This window comes from Fulmarus glacialis, unplaced genomic scaffold (assembly GCF_000690835.1).
Source record: "Fulmarus glacialis isolate BGI_N327 unplaced genomic scaffold, ASM69083v1 scaffold22232, whole genome shotgun sequence".
NCBI classification, from domain to species: Eukaryota; Metazoa; Chordata; class Aves; order Procellariiformes; family Procellariidae; genus Fulmarus; species Fulmarus glacialis.
The window spans coordinates 6,228-6,454 of NW_009197479.1; positions in this window are offsets into that span (position 1 = coordinate 6,228).

Consider the following 227-nt stretch of genomic DNA (forward strand, 5'->3'; position numbering starts at 1 on the left):
GGTGCGGGCCCCCGAGCCTGCCCGCATCCAGCTGCGGGGAGGGCTCCTGCAGGACCGCAGCTCCCCATCCCCGGGGGCAGCCCTTGAGCCTGATCCAGGTAAAACTGCTCATAATAAAGTGCAGAAATGGAGGGAGGAAGCAGGTGCAAACCGAGCAAACAGCCCTGATCCTTCCGCAGCCACAAACCCATCCCCCATGTCCGTGAAGCAAAGGATCTGGCCAGACC